Below are 14,607 nucleotides of genomic sequence, written 5' to 3' on the forward strand. Positions count from 1 at the left end.
GGGGAAGGCCTTCAGCACCTCCTCCTTCGAATCCAGAGATCTCTCTGATTCATTAGAATCTAGTTCATTCTAATTCAATAGTTCATCATGTATGGAGGGTAAGACTCATTTTCCAAACTGTGCCCAGGAATGGCTCTTCTCATCCTGATGATCTCTAACTAACAAGATGAGAAATAAAGGATGCTAAGAAATTAGCTCAGTATAATGGGGAAGGAAGATCAGTTCCATGAGGTAAATAAGCACATCAGAGAAGATCCATGGGGCAGTTACAATGTATGAGGATGGCGGAGGATTGTGTGGGTCCTGTCAGAGCAATGGTAAGTCATATAGGTAAACATGAAACTTTTACCAAAAGCTTCAGGGAATACATTCCATCCATCATGTTGTTAGCAAAGTTGTTATCAACCATTGAAAGTGTGACTGAAAATACCTATGAACTGGACATCCACAGGTGAGCCCTCTGACACCAAGAACAAATACTTACAGGAAGAGTGATGTCCCAGTCCTGCACTCAAGATAGAGGGAAGATGACTGGCTAGTGAGAGGAAGAAACTCAGAAACCTTAGGGATCACTGACATGCAGCAATACTTGGTGGCTCCTGCCCTGCTAGTGGGTTGTTATTTAAGTGTGAGAACCTCTAGCTCTGGCCAGGTAACTTTACTCTTCTTGTTATTAGTGACACACACCAAAAGAAATCCAGTGTGGGTGAAGTGCAGGGCTGGTACTGAAACCTCTTTAGTCCCTCTGTGCTTCCTTCCCACTCAGAGTGAAAGCAGAGAGCCCTCAACAGAACAGCTGCAGCCTTGACCATCCCTGGCTCTCTGCCAAACTAACCTTGAAAAATCCACAACTTTGTTCTGCTCTTTAAGAACTCAGAGGACTAGGATAGGCCATGGCTTCTCAGAAACTCTCACCCCCTTATCCCCACTTCTAGAAGGATCAGCTGAAGCCTTCCTCCTTCAGGAAGCTCCCCATCCCTTTCCCAGGACTCACTGCGCTTTGCCCAGAACCATGTATTTCTTGATGTGTGACATGGAGACTGAAGGCTGTCTTCCTTCTGCCTCCCTTTGGTCTCCCTGTGCTCGCCATCCTGTCTCCCAAGAATCCTGTTCAGTCTAGTCAGCATGTCTGTAGGTGAAACACGAGACACTGCACAAATGCCCCAATGACAGTTGGTGTTGCCACAACACTGGTGACATCACATGGAATGCCAGGGCTCTCCAGGATACAGTAGAATGTCCATGTGCTGATGTCACATGGTATAGCTGTTACATCCCTGTCTCATACCTCACCCAAAAGTGACTTGAAACCAAGGTGCCATTTGCAGGAACCTCTGGGTTCACAATGGAAGCCTTTAGGTAGATCCTCCTTCCAAAGCCAGAAATCTAGGCCTCTGCTTTATTAGAAACTTTGTCTAAGTGAAATTGAAAGCTCATTTTGCATGTGCTGTCCAGGGTTGGATTTTCCCCTCCCCAAGATTAATAATCAATAATTTGAGAAAGAAAGGATGCTTAGAAATGAGGTCAGGATAATGGGGAGTAGTAGGAATGAGACCTCTGAAGTGAACATTCACCCAGGGAAGATCCTCAGAATTTTAGAGATTGGTGGGCTCAAAAAAAGTCACATGGTTATGAAGATTCCCCCAGTGTCAGTAGAGCTCACTCAAGCTATGAGGTTGTTAGTGGGATGTTATCTTAGTGTCATTTGATTTGCATTTCCCTGATGGCTAAGGATTTTGAGCAATTCCTTAAATGTCTCTTGGCCATTTAATATTTTTCTGTTGTGAATTCTCTGTTTAGATATGTACCCCATTTTTTTAAGTTGGATTGTTTGGTTTTTTTGATGTCTAGTTTCTTGAATTCTTTATATATTTTGGAGATCAGCCCTCTGTCAGATGTGGGTTTGGTGAAGGTCTTTTCCTATTCTGTAGGCTGTCATTTTGTCTTGTTGACCCTTTCCTTTGCCTTACAGGAGCTTCTCAGTTGCAGGAGGTCCCATTTATTAGGTGTTGCTCTCAGTGTCTCTGCTACTTCTCTTCTATCAGGTTCAGTGTAACTGGATTTATGTTGAGGTCTTTGATCCATTTGGACTTGAGTTTTGTGCATGGTCATAGATAATGGATCAATTTGCATTCTTGCATGTGTCAACATACAGTTATGCCAGTACGCCAGCACCATTTGTTGAAGATGCTTTCTTTTTTTCATTGTATAATTTTAGCTTCTTTGTCAAAAATCAGGTATTCGTATGTTTTTGGATTAAAGTCAGGGTCTTTGATTCAATTCCATTGATCTATGTGTCAATTTTTAAACCAATACCAAGTTGTTTTTATAATATAGCTCTATAGTAGACCATTTGGTCAGGGATGGTGATGCCAGACATTCCTTCATTGTACGTGATTGTTTTGGCTATCCTGGGTTTTGGTTTTCAATATGAAGTTGAAAATTGTTCTTTGAAAATCTGTGAAGATGTTTGTTGGGATTTCGATGGGGATTAAATACTGGTAAACCACAAGCCACGTGGGCAACTTATAGATTTATAGAAATGGGTTGATTTAAGATATAAGAACAGTTAGCAAGAAGCCTGCCACAGCCATACAGTTTATAAGTAATATAAGTCTCTGTGTGTTTACTTGGTTGGGTTTGAGCACCTTCGGGACTGGCATGTAGAGAGACATGAACTGACCGTGGGCAGTTTTCTCCAGGCAGGACTGGAGAAAACTCTAGCTAAAGACCTACTTCTTCATTTGGTCCTTGGTGTCTTCAGAATAAAAATTAGAGCTGGGCATAGCTGTTTTCTTGGTTTTCTCTGGGTGTTCATTCTTTAAGGGGCTGCCCCAGCCCCACTTCTCTTCTTGATTAGGGCCCAGGCATATGCATAGCTAGAATGGGACTCAGGCCCACTACTTTTCTTGGTTTTGGCCTGGTCTTTGTCAGCATTAAGGTTATGATGTGGCCCACATCTCTTCTTACTTAGGCCCATACTTCATCAGGGTAAGGATTATAGGCAGACAATAGTTTTATCTTGGTTGGTCCTTGGCCTCTTTCATTTAAGAAAATGTCCCAGGTCTTCTTCTCCCCTTGTTTTATCTCAGGCTTTTGTCAGGGTAAGTGTTAGGCCTCTGTCTGTGTTCCCTTTTCCTGCTTTTTCCCGGCCTCTTTCATTTGAGGGATTAGTCTGGGCCTGTGTCCTTTCTTAGTTTGGCCCAGTCTTCAGGGTCAGAGTTATGCTGAGGCCAACTTCTCATCCTGGTGAGGGCCCTGCCTTCAGTCCAGGTAAAGTTGAGTCATGGATACTCTCCTTTTCCTTCTTTGAGCCACGTCTTTTTCTTCTGAGGGATAGGGCAGAACTCATCTCCCTCTTGGTTGGGGCCAGCCTCCTTCAGGGTCAGGATAGACATTGGCGTTCTTTTCTTTGCTTTTTGTTTCATTTCATTTTGTTACTTTTCCTTTTCTCCTTTGGCCTTGGCTCTTCCATTTAATGGACTGGCCCAGCGATACCTCTGTTTTTCCTCTGGGTCAGAGCTTATTCAGCTTCAGGTTTGGGTGCAGGCCTCTCTTAGGTCAGGATTTGGCACTTTTATTCTTAGGGTTGGTCTGTGACCTTTCTGAATGAGGTAAAGCCATTGTTAATTTAGGCTTTATTCCTGGTCTTCATCAGGTTCATCCTCAGGCCTTGGAATACTTCTCTCTTGACATCATGGTTTAATGGTTAATCCTGGTCTACTTTCACTTTAGGTGCTTAGCATGGGCTTTTTCAGAGACCATGTTGGCCTGGGCTACTTTCAGGGTATGGCTGTGTCCAGGCAGTTTTTGTGTTAGAGGTAAGCCTGGTTACATTGATATTCTGGAACTCTCTAGTACCTGTTTCTCTTTAGGGTTAAAGCAGTGGATGCTTTTGAGTCCAGGTTTTTCTGAAGCTATTTTGTAATTTATAATTAGCCTTGGATTATGCTCAGCCATTCTGAAACAAAAATAACATGTGGATATTGATAGAGGACAGTGTTTACAGCCCTTCTCTTACAACTCAAGTATATTCTGAGGAACATTGGCTCTTTCCAAGTGAAATGGGCACAGACACCAGCACACACAGCACAGAGTCCAGATGGAATAAACTATATATTACACAAATAGAAAGGTAAGGTAGGTAGGAAACAGTGGTGCTTGGGAGAGTCCTTGCAGTTGCATTGGAGATTGTGAGCATGGGTAAAGAGGCACCATGAGCTCACGTGGAAAATTGTTGCTTCTCAGTAAAGATAACAAAATTGAGTCCCAACAAGGTCTCTGCTGCCTTTCCTTCCTTATGTGGTCTACTCCCATGAAGGCATATCACAGGCAGCTAATATAACAGAAGATGCTGGCCCTCCATTGATCTAGCGGCTGCCTTCTTAGGCACATGATCGTTTTGAAGATCTTCATGGAGGCTTTTATGCAGTGTGGGCATGGTGTCCCCTCCTGTATGTCATTCATGGCATGCACTAATGAGGCTGTTCCCCTGGTCTTTGCTATGTAAAACCTTCTCAAAATGACATTTGTCTTCTGCCTTGAAATCCCCTGGAATAATGAACCATGCCTTTGTGATCCCTTTCAAGAAAGCTCCTTGTCATGTCCACTCACTGATGTGTGATCAGGTCTTCCCACAAAGCATGTCTGCACTGACTCAACAGAAATTGATTCCTGCTCACGTTATTATTGTTGTGAATCACAGGCCACTTTAGAAGAGTGAGCTGCCAACCTGTCAAGGGCACACATGTAACCATGATAATGGTTCCTTATGGAGTTTCACAGAGGTCAGGCCTCACTCTGCTCAGGGAAGCACAAAGGTGGTCAAGCTATGCAGATGTTTTGGGGCTGGTAATTAAGGAAGTTGCCCAAAGGCTACAGTTCTCATCATTGCTTGGGGACAACTTCCCATCCAATAATCCTCTCCTACTACAAAAGTTCACTGCTCAAAAGAGAAAGGTCAGTGGCGATGGGGCAGACTCAGTCTGTATGTAAACAGTTCAAATAATTGTCTACCATTTCTGAGACTCAGTTTATCGTCAGTATTCTCTTATTAGGAGATGTGTATTGTGCCATCTGCAGTACCTGGGCCTTGGGGAACAGAGCTGTTTGAAATTTGCCCTCCAGCCTGTCCCTTCACCAACATTAAACACAACTTGAAGTGGGATTGACCAGAAAGCAGAAAGCCATGAGGCTTTCCCTATTTCCTCTCATCATGGTAGTTGATGACTTCTGAGGCTGTCACTCACTGGATAGCAGTGTAACAGCAGTTCATCCTGTCCCATTTTGGAAAGTGGAGTCCTGGGACAGGTGCTGACTCTGCCTCAGCTGTTGTCACCTTTTAAAACAAATGCTAGTGGAGATTAGTAGTAGAAAACAATGAACATATCCCACTTTGAGCAAACCCATTCCGAATTTCCCATTGTCCTTTGCCTTCATGCCTCTCTCTGTCCCTGAAAGTTTTCTCTCTCAAGGCTGGCCTCACATTCCCAGCAATCCTTCTAACTCAGTCTCCTTAGTGTTGGGTTTCCTTTTTATTCTTTTTTTTTTTTTTTACCATGGATGCTTTTTTCTTGCCCTAACCTGCCATTTGATGGGTAGTCAGAAGGAGGCAGCTTAGAGATCTGAGGAGTTAGTCAAGGTATCACAGTGTTCCTTTCCTGTACGCTAGATCTTATTGCAGATGGAAACCTACTCTTAAGAATTGTGGCATGCAAAAAGAAGGAAAACAAAACTGAAATAACATGTTTTTCTGCTTGTCCTCAACCAATAGAATCTCAGTTATAAAAGAAAAACACTTTGGAATTTCTTCCTGTTTTCTAGATGAAGTGTAAGTGTTGTGCTACCCTCAAAGCCAAACAGGATTTAGGGAAGATGGCCTCAATTAAACCAGCTATCTAATCACAGACCTTGAAATCCTTTTCCTGTCTGCAGCGGCAGAATCTAGAAGATGAGAGAAGTTATACAGTTGCCCAGCAGAGATGCCTCTTTGCTGTCTCAGCCTCAAGGCCCGTGGTAACAGTTGCAGTAGGAACACCCCACCTGGAAGTCTTCCTGTCAACATCATTGTATCCTGGGAACCCAAAATTTTCTTCTCTCCACCAAGTTGTGGATGACCAGTAAGTGTTTTTAGACTTACTTGATGGTGGTAATTTACTATAACCTGAAAGTGCAGTGGAAGAGGAAAGAGAAACTGAAAACTTACATGTTTTGGTGGCAAATGGTATTTTAGGGACTTAACGTGTGACATAGATTGTAGATATCCATCTAAGAAAGATCCTGACTCGTCTACACATTGTTAGTAACATCTTAGACAACATCTGTGCTCTAGAAGCATGGAAGTTCCATGCACGGAATGCAGCATGATCAAGCATGCCCCACCCCACTGCAATAGTCCATCATAAAGGATGAGGGCACCATCATTCTTGTGCCACAATACACACATGCTTGTTCTCACACAGTACACCCATCCATGTGCCCACAATCATAAATTTAAAAACATGTAATTGTCTCCACCTTTGCAGGCACACACACACATAGAAATAAACTTTGAAATTAAATTAGATGTATAATAAATTGGCATAATAAGAAAATAAAAAGAAACAAACAACCTTTTGGTATTGGTACACATATATTTGGTATCCATGTTGTATGCAGAGCTATGAGTATAGTTATGTGCATGTTTTTATAACTATCTATATGGTATACATAATATGTACAACCACATCTAACCGCATAAATATGTGTCTATAAATATAAAGATAAACTGAAATCCCAACTCCCAGACACCAGCCAAGGAGGCAGCAGAACTTTCTGATTGGCCAGCTTGCTGTGTTAGCTCTTTTCTGCCTTCAACTCTGAGTGCCTGTTATGTTTTTTTGAAAGGTATAACTTTTTAATTCACAACAGAGACACTGCATTTGCCTTTTTAGAAAATAAGTAAAATGTAACTTTCAAAAAGCATAAATATCAGAAATAACCTTTGCTATCAGTATCTAGAAATGAATATCAAATCTTCCTTCAGTTCATTTTTCTATACCTGCATATCATTTCAGTAGTTTAATATTAATACTATATTTTTATTTTTTTTCTCCCCTGAGTAATGCAGTCTTCATTATATATATATATATATATATATATATATATATATATATATATATATATATATATGTCATGACATATATATACATATATATATATATGTATATATATGTCATGAGGTATCATACTCCATGATGGTGGCGGCCACTATGGTCTCTATCTAAAACTTCTTCTAGTTTTCTAGAAGTCGAGTTGTTAATTTCTTCATGTACTAGTTTATATTTCTGTGTAGACTTAGGAAACATTTATTACATTAGCCTTTGAAGACATGGAGGTAACCAGGGTGAGTAGCATGGGAAGGGGTTCATTTGGGTGGGCTGACTTCATGTGCTGGGAAAGTTCTAGTTAAATGGGTGAAAGATCATGTCTGAAGTAATAGGAGGATAAAAAGGCAGAACACAAAGAGAAAGGTATTTCTGACTCTGCACGCTGCTACTCAGCGTAGAACAACACATCAGCTCTTACCCACTGCATGACACATGGCTGTCCCAGATTTCCACTTAGCAAGGTGAATTGATTGACCTTGGGCTTGCTCTGCAATGATATCTACATAGACGATACAGGTCTAAAAGCATTTGTAACAAATACAGCTAAATGTGCAAATCCTTACAATGTATTCTGCATCTGATCCATGCTCAAAGGGTGGTCCAAAAGTAAAATTGTTTTGAGTCCATTGTCCTCTGTAATTATGTTGGATACCTGCTGTTTTAGTTAGGGTTTCTATTGCTGTGAAGGGACACCATGACTGCAGCAACAATTAAAAAGGAAAACATTTAATCAGGTGGCTTACAGTTTCAGAGGTTTAGTCCATTATGATCATGGCAGGACATGGAGGCATGCAGGCAGACATGATGCTCGAGAAGGAAAAGAAAGTGGAGAAGAAGCTACATCTTGATCCCACAGGCAACAAAGAGTGCTCTGAGACACTAGGCATGGCATGAGCATAAGAGATCTCAACACTCCTCCACAGTAACATACATCCTCCAACAAGGCCACACTCTCTCTAACAAAGCCATACATCCTAATAATTCCACTACCTATGAGCTTATAGGGGCTTATTACATTCAAATTAAAAATCTCTAAGATATACTTAGATAGAATAGGAAAACAGATTATGGTGGTGCTAGTAGACGATGTTTTTGATATGAGAGTACATTTTTTTTTAAAGGAGAGTCTTATCATTTGGTTCTTCAATTCCTTGTTAGGGACTCCACAACAAAACAGAGATTGCCAAGAGAAACACATGAACACTCACCTAGTACAAACTTTCACAGCACAAGTCTTCCTAAGGAAGAAAAGCCCCCAACAAATGCTTATACCTGAGATTTTGTTCAAGATTGCTTTCATTCAGAATTAATTGTCATTACATAGAATATCCTTTGCTTAAGAAGGAATCCTTAAATGTGCATATTTTCAAATAATATTAAGCAAATATTCTAATTTATAATTTAAAAAGTCAGGTACATTAAATGTACATTAACAACAAAATTTTGGATTTCACTTAATCAGTATCAAATTACTTAAATATAAAAGCATATAGTATTGAAGCCCAGCCACAGTGTACAGGGGAGATGAAAGAAGATGAACACAGCATCATCAGCTGCCATCCATCCCCACCTCACTGTCACTTGCCCTGGGGAGCCTCTAACCCTGAATCCCAGACCCCTGTGAACCAATCCAGGCACCACGCTCATTTGGAGAGTTTCCTCTTGGACCCAACCTAATGAGCTTCCATCTATCCGGGTAAAAGATGGAAAGAGTTATCTCTCACTCACACTGTTTGATATGTATGAGGGTATAAGAGCAGCTGTTACCCCTGTACATGCCTGAATTGTCTTTGAACAGGTCTCATTCCCTGGTCTATGCCACCCCTAGCCAGGCTTCCAAGTGTGAAAGACAAGAACAAAGTCTTTGACACCAACATGTCACTTGTGCCTAAAGCCTCAACAGGAAGAGTAAGCACACCAACATCTCCCTTGTGCCTAGAGCCTCTAGTCCCAGAACACTCTTTACTTTAAAGATGGGGTACCATCCCAGGCACAAGTCAGAGTGACCCATGGAGCACATGGAGATGGTGAAGGGCATCAGTCCTGCTGTGGAGTTCATCTCAAGAGGAATTACTGACCCTGCAGACAGCTAGAGACCAGGACAAGGCTACCGAAGAAAGGGAATCTTCCAAACACTCATCTGGTCTCATATCAGGCCTGGGTCCCCAAATTCTACAACATGTAGGGACAGAGGTGCACATGGCCCCAAAGTTATGGGCCTTTACTCTAGATTTCATTATGGTCCTGATCCTTGGAGTGGGCTACAGCCTTCATGTTCACCTGAGTTCCTTCCATACCACAAAATGATGCCTTTATGTATTCCCCCATATTTCCCAATACACTTACCCTTCTCACCTCGGGGGCCTTTCCTGATACTCAACTCCTGGAGGGCCCAGTCATTTCACCCATGCAGCATGGCATTGAGCCGTGGACATGCACCATTGCTCAGGGCCAGCACTGTGCCTTTTAGAGCATGTAGTAGACCTGAGAGTTTATTCTAGAGTTGATGGAAAGTGGAATGATATGAAACGTGTGTCAAAATGAAAGCAATAGGAGTCAAGCAGATGAATGGCAAATAGTGAGGGCTTTTGGATCATGTCCTCTCTGTGTGCCTTCATCAGTCTTCAGATATGAGGCTGCACGTTTCCTCCATGGAGAGACATGTGGTGCCTCTGATCTGCTTAAGGAAATTGTCAGGAAGTCCTTTCTAGATTTTATGAGCAGTTTCAGGGGAAGATCTGTGTCCTTCCTCACGTTCATACATCAACTCAAATAACTTCCTATGTCAAGCCCCATGTTTTGATATAGCTTATTCTGAAAGTCATCAAGTATGAAATAAAGCTAAAGTTCTGGGTATAATTAATGATTATGCTCATATTTGATCCTGAAGTGCATTAAAGAAGAACCTCAGTATATCATGTACTGTGCATGTCATTTTGCATCAATTTTTCAGAAATTCACATTTTAAAAGTAACTAGAGAATAAATTATACAAGGTAATTCATCTAACTGGAATGTTTTTCACTAAGTTTTGAGACCTTAGTATTCTAAAATGTTTAGTAAACATGAAGGCTATTTAACTTCTGAAGTGCCTTGGAAATTTTGACTTTTGTAAGAATGTTATATTTGGATAACTATGTGATGATTGCTATAACTGGTTAAATGCTAAAACCTGAACTCTCAAGAGGGGCCTGCAGAGCATTAGTGATCAATAGTCTTAGTCCAGAGAAGTGCACGGGGCACATAGGACAGACTCTCAAAGGCACAATGCCAAGAAGGAACATGGCATTTCAATGACTCACCCTGGAACCTTCCTTGGTGCTTTTTCACTGGTTATTTCCAGTGAACTCACTCACCTGCATGGCAGAGTAACTTTACATTTGCCTTTTCCCATGAATTACTCTGGACTAGCAGTTTCTTCAAGCTAGACACACAGCAACCCTCCTCCCATCAAGAATTCTGACCCCTAGGGTGAAAAGTTATTAAGTGTATCATTCATTTGAAACAAAATTATGCACAAATATTTCCTAATGCATATTAATATTAAAATATTCTTTAAGTTTCAAACCACAAGAAAATCTTCTAAGGCAGAAAGCCACAAGTTGATCATGAAAAGTACCAGGGAAGGGCCAATGAGATGACTAGTTGGGTGGAAGGAAAGAGCTTACACCTCCTAATTTGTTCATTGACTTCCATATGAACAGAATGTCGAAATGTCATGGTGTGTATTGTATGTTCATTCTCTCTCTATCATATATATGTATATTTGTATTTTATCCTCTCTAAATAAGTAAATGGATATATGTTATCATTTTAAATCCCCACCAATAAATTTCCATATACTCATCCTATGAAATAATTTTTAAAATAATGAAAAACATCGATACAGCTCACAACTGTTTATATTCCAGTTCCAGAGAATTCTACACCCTTATACAGGCTTACATGAAGGCAAAACACCAATGTACATAAAATAATGAATGAACAATTAACATTTGTAGGAGCCAGTGGGATCAGGAGCCCCAAAAGCATCGCACAGAACTAACTAACCTAGGCTCATAGTGACTCAGAGCCTGAACCACCAACCAGGGATCATGCATGGATCTGACTCAGACCCTCTGCATATATTTTAGAGTTGTATAACTTGGTCTTCTTGTGAGACTCCTAACATTGGGAGCAGAGCTTGCCTCTAATTCCTGCTTTTGGGACCCATTCCTCCTACTGAATTGCTACATCTAGCCTTAATAGAAGAAGTCATGCCTAGCCCACCACAACTTTATATAACATAGCAGGCAGATACGCAAAGGAGGCCTGCCCATTTCTGAAGAGAAAAACGAGAAGGAGGAATGGATGGGGATCAGGAAGAGTGGAGGTGGGTGGATGGTTGAGAGGAGAGGATGGAGGTGAAATTTTGGTTAGGATGTAAAAATAAAAATAAACAAATAAATAAAAACATTCATTCCAAAAGAAGGGAGAATATCGATGGTTATCATATTTAAATTTGAGATACTAAATGAATGTCCCTCAGGAGACATTGCCACTTATTCAAACTTTATAATATGTTTGCAGTTATACAGGTATAGTTAAATCATGCTAGGCATAATTTTGAGCTGGTCTAATACATAATGTGTTTGCTTTGTACTTGGTATAATTTTATCATATTTGGGCATTATTATGACCTGGTTATTATTTTACATTTAGAAATAAATCGTGATATAAAAAGATATAATTATGTGTCAAGTTGACATGGGGTGAAGTTGTCATAGCTACTTTTAGTTGTCAAATTCATTACATCTGGACTTAACTAAAACCCAAAAATGGAGGGGCACACCAGTGAATTATTTTTGCTTAATTTGAAGAGAGAAGATCCACATGGAATCCACCTCTTTGCAGTAGGAAGACATTCCTTTAATCTGGATGTTGATGAGGAAAGAACCACCTTTAAATCGAATGTTTTGAACCCCTAAACCCTACCTGTAATCAGCCAGTCCTTGTGCTGGAAGCCCATGTACAGAAATGGAGGAAGGGAATTTTTGCTCTTTAGCTGTTTGCTCTCACCTTGCTAGCAATTCCATACCTTCACTGGCATTGGAGCCAACTTTTTTGGGATTCCAGACTATACTACTGATGGGTTAGGATATCAAGTGTAGTGGACTGAGCAACTACTGGATTCTTGGCCTTTGCCATCATAGGCAGTCAGTGATAAATTAGCTGGACCAAAGCCTCTAAGTCATTCTTAAAAAAAAAAAAAATAGCCTTCTATATATATAGAAATGCACTCTATAAGTTGTTACCCCACAGAATCTTGACCAATACACCAGACATGTATAGAACTTTTAGAGTAGTTTGAGTCTTACAACAGCCTTATCTCAGTTATAAATTGCACAGAATCACTCTGCACCAGAGACATGTGGTCCCTGAATAAGCCTCCATCCACTCCACCTAGTCATAATTTCCTCCCAACATTGCTTATATGGACCATCAAGAGGGATTCCTCATCCTTCCTCCACCCCCAGGAGGGTCTTCTCAATTCTGCATTTCATTAGACAAGCTTAATAGGTGTTGACAACCTAGAGGAGATCTAGGAAATCTGTTCCATTCTGACAGTCAGTGAGACTGGGGCAGGATCCTGAACCTATGAGAGCCCTGAATGGATGTGTGGCAGCCTAAGACAATTAGCATGCCTGTCCCTACTGTTTTCAAGAAACTTCAGTCTTTGGTGGGGAGTGATCCAATTCACCTAATACAGCACACATGGATGGGAGGACAAGGGTCAGTGCAGGGACTGGAGAGATGGCTCATCAATTAAGAGCGTTTATTTCTGTCTCAGAAGCCCCACGGGACAGCTAACAAACCTCTTTAAATTAAATTCTTGGTGGAATGTGCCCTCACCTGGCCTCTGTGGGAATTGCATGTACGCGGTGGCAAAAACCCCCATAGGTATAAAGAAAAGCATCACAAAAAAAAGTCCCAACATGTTATGCAGGAAATGATATCTGCTGTTCAGTTATCACTCATGTTATATTTCAAGAAAACCAGAGGCAGAATGATTTTCTTTTCCTGATTTCGTTTATACAATTTTAGTGAACATTCTCATTTCCAGAGAAGGCTGGAGCAAAATATTTTTGTTTCCCTTTAATTTGGTCTACATGATGATTTCTTGAACATGTGTGTACAGTGTACCACAGTTTACTGGTAGCTAAATATACGACCTCAAATATACAATATTATCTAGTTTTTCTATTATGTAATGGGTGTCCATGCAGTAGGCTATGCCGTCCACATCCAAGGTGCAATCCCCCTGTGTAGCCCTGAGACCTTGAATGGAAAATCCTTGTGCAACCCGAGGTTCCTGGAACTTACTGAGATAAGTACAAGCCTGTGAGTTCTTGGTTTACAGGAGTGTGAAACCTCATCTGACTAAAGAAGAGTCTTAGAGTGGAAAGTTTGAAATTGAATTTTATTCATAAAAATACATTCATTGTATTCAATGTGGGCTTTCAAAACAGCATCAATATATACAGTGTATAGCCTTAGCAAACTATTAAAACAATGACAAGAATAAAAGAAATAACAAAAATTAACACAACCTTAAACAAAATGAAGAAAACCCAAAACCAAAGCATAAATATCCCAAGAAATAAAACAAAAAAAAAATCAAACAAATTACAGTTTCCTTTGGAATTTCACTATGGAAGAGCAAATGAGGTGAGGAACTGGCTTATTCTCTGTAGTAAATTATCTTCAGTAACACTTGCCCATCACATATGGACTCAGGGATCTTAGTAATTTGTGTTGTGTTCTCTGTATATTATACTTATTTCTGACACAAACTTTTCTCCAAGGATAGTGAGCCAACAGACGTGGATCAGATTGTGGCTGGATCCCCTGATGGTAGATTGATATTTGCCTCACTAGTGAGTTCAAAGATGAAAAGAGGTGGCATTTTCTGAGGAGGCCTTGAACCTGGAGTGTAGAATGTCATGCCTTCAAGGTGTTTCTGGCTTCCTCCAGCCTTCTCAGTATTCTTAACAGGTGCTGTAGGGAAAATCAGTAAAGAAAATATGATTCAGAAACAGTTTTGCTGTGCCACTGGCAAGAAAATCAGGACCTATTCATCCCTAGTAAACAAAAGTTAAGGAAGGAAACACACCCCATGAATACCCTGGCTGCTGGGGATGGGGCTCAATGGTGGCTGACTTGCCTGGGACATAGTGTTTCTGCTTCAGCAGCTTCATCTGCAGGAGGCTCTCATCCTGTACTGTGGTGTGCTCCAGTTTCTGCCAGAGGTTTTCAAACCTAGGGGAGGAAGGCAGCTGAGAGACAAGCCTGGTCATAGTGGGGGGAACCTCCATGTCAGCTTTTAGCCCCCATCTGCTCTACTCATCTAGACAATCAGCATTACCTTTCAGCCGAGTTCATTCCCTGCTTCACCAACGGAAAATGGTCAGAGAACACCT

General features: G+C 40.9%; 1 protein-coding gene across 1 annotated transcript in view; it reads left to right on the plus strand.

The window, feature by feature from the left end:
• Window positions 1-14,607, plus strand: part of LOC128095953 (disks large homolog 5-like) — a gene marked incomplete at its 5' end in the record, with an annotated part of 115,604 nt that overhangs the window by 78,779 nt on the left and 22,218 nt on the right. The window contains one exon of the mRNA XM_052714938.1: window positions 5,935-6,119. The remainder of the gene's footprint in view (window positions 1-5,934; window positions 6,120-14,607) is intronic.

This window comes from Peromyscus californicus, unplaced genomic scaffold (assembly GCF_007827085.1).
Source record: "Peromyscus californicus insignis strain IS unplaced genomic scaffold, ASM782708v3 Scaffold_54__1_contigs__length_277627, whole genome shotgun sequence".
Lineage (NCBI taxonomy): Eukaryota > Metazoa > Chordata > Mammalia > Rodentia > Cricetidae > Peromyscus > Peromyscus californicus.